Below are 2,698 nucleotides of genomic sequence, written 5' to 3' on the forward strand. Positions count from 1 at the left end.
GACTTTTTTTCACAAAAGAGTAATGCTTCTCTGATACAGGGCACCATTTCATGCTATCCTTTAACCTGCTAATTGTAATTAAAAGTAGTTTACAAAATAATGCGCTTGATGTTTCCCTTATAGCCTGCAAACTAAAGAGTATCATAAGACAATAGATTGATGATGTGGCTAACTCTGAGTGAGTGAAGGGTAGTGTCAATGGGTTTATAGTTTTCCAGAGTGAAAGGCTTGTTATATAATGTGATCCAAGGATCATTAATTAAAAAGATGTTGGATCCATCCCCTACTGAACGACATGAATGATCCGTAATGACGTTGATATACTGATGACAAAGTCCCCTGCAATAAGATAATAAACTATGGATCTTTCACACAATAAGCTCTTTGGCCAAATTTACTCCTCCTTTGATCAGATTGGTGTTTGAATTTTTTTCGTCTACTTGTCCTTTAATGAGTTGGAGGGTCATATTCCTTTTTTGTACACTTTCAATCAGTAAACTTCGCAAACAACAAAAGTTTGTGCACATACGTTTGCATTATTTCCTACAGAGAGAAATAGTAGTTGGATTCCTTCATTTGTTATAAGTCATTCCACTTGCACTATTTCCTACAGAGAAAAGAAGAATTGCCAGAACAATATTGAAATTGAAAACTAAAATTCAAGAAAGTATTTCTACCTTAGGAAGTTTCCACAGTTAAACTACTGTAGATGTATCCATTCAAAGTATTGATATACTAAAACAAAAAGTAGTGGAAAATGAAGCATAATAGCGACAAAGATAGGTAGAATTATTAAAAAACCTCAACTGGAAAAGATAGTTCAATGAAATAATTACTTAAAGCAACAAAACAATAACTCACCTAATTCTAAAACCCACTATTTGTTTTCCCATTCCATCTTCATAATTGCCTTTAGATACTCAATCTCTTCTTTCAGACTATTAATTTCTTCTTCCTGAATTTGTATCCACTGATTTCTAAGTGTGTCGTTTTTTTTCTGCAATCTCAAGTTTGTTGCAAATTTCTTCTATTTGTTCGTAGTTATAGTCAACTACTTCGAAGCCTATCTCACTGCGCAGAAAATCAATTGCATTGTTTGATGCTGAATTTTCTGAATCTTCTAGACTTGTTGATTTTTTTATTTTATTTTATTGGTAAGCCTGTTTTAAATAAGATCAGTAACTCTTTGATGCTGGCGGGGTTCGAGCCCTAGACCTCTGGTATCATCACCTAAAGGTTTTATCGACTTTGCTAGTCGGCACCTGCACTTGTTGTTGAATTTCCTTTGAATTAGTGATTGTCTTTAATGCTAAACATTTGGATTGGAACGTCAATTGATATTTGACATCTGTATTGATTTTCTCCCAATATTTCGTTGTGAAATTCTGGGTCGTCCATCTTTAATATTTTGGTGCAGTACATCAGCATATCTTTGAAGTTTTGAGTGATAAGTTTTCGAAATTGATTTCGCTGCATAATTTCATAGATCAATTTATAGTTAGACAAACACTTAAAAATTAAAATTAACCAAACAAAAATGAATTTTGAATTTATTTACCTTTTTATTGAATCTGTTGAGACTCGAATATCGTTCTTTGTTCTCCTTGATGATGAGTTTGGTATCGTCTAAAATAATACTTTTAATATCTATACTGGATATTCGGCGATTTTTGTCAATTCTTCCAACCTAAAGTTTTAGAAGTTAGTCATATATACCTTATATGAAAAATAATATGAAATTTAAAACTTGCCTTTGTTCATTGTTTGAGATTCATTGATTTATCGAGAAATTCGATTCTTTCTTGTTGTTACACTACTAAAAAAAATGGTTTTTTATGGCAGCTTTTAGCTGTCATGAAATATATATTATGACATTTTCTGATTGAAAAACTAGCTGTCATTACTGGGAGTGTCATAATAAGTCAACCAAAACCGTCATTAAAGTTATGTCGGTTCATAGAAAGGCGTCTTAAAAAGTCCTACCATTAAGACATATATTAGTATTTAAAACGTCATAGTAGGTAAATGTTATTATGACATCTCATATGTAACCGTCATAAATTATAGTTAGAACCAATAAATTCACAATATTTTCTAACAATTCACGTCATAACCATGAAGAAATGCCCATTGACTATTGTGGAACATCATTTTATGGAAGAAACAAATAGTTTACACTATGACAGTTCTTCTAAAACCGTCATCTATTTTTTATTTTTTTTTAAAACAAAGTTATATTATTTATATTATATTTCCTGCCAAAAATACTGTATAATAACATGTAATTCAATTCCTAACCTGTAAACTTATTTCACCAATAAAACAATTGTAAAATTCTCAAAAATAAAATTAGAACATCCACAGTAACTTCAACCCCATATATTTTCAAACCATTCAAAAATACTTATTCCTTACATCAATTTATTCAACAAGAAAAAATAGTAAATTATTATCGATCATTTATCCAATATCATTGAAAAATGCTACATACATTTATTTAATAGCATATTTAACCAAACTAAAAATCATTCTAATCAACTCCATCATCAACAAATCAAGTATTATCCATCGATCGAACGTTGTCAACTGAGGTGGAAGTCTTCTTGTTGGTCAGAAAGTTTCTTGATCTGAAAAAGTTAAAATTAAAAGAAATGAAAAATAAAAACTAATGAACTAAAAGATCAAAACAAGGTTTTGG

The sequence above is a fragment of the Coptis chinensis genome, chromosome 3 (assembly GCF_015680905.1).
Source record: "Coptis chinensis isolate HL-2020 chromosome 3, ASM1568090v1, whole genome shotgun sequence".
In the NCBI taxonomy this organism is placed as follows: domain Eukaryota; kingdom Viridiplantae; phylum Streptophyta; class Magnoliopsida; order Ranunculales; family Ranunculaceae; genus Coptis; species Coptis chinensis.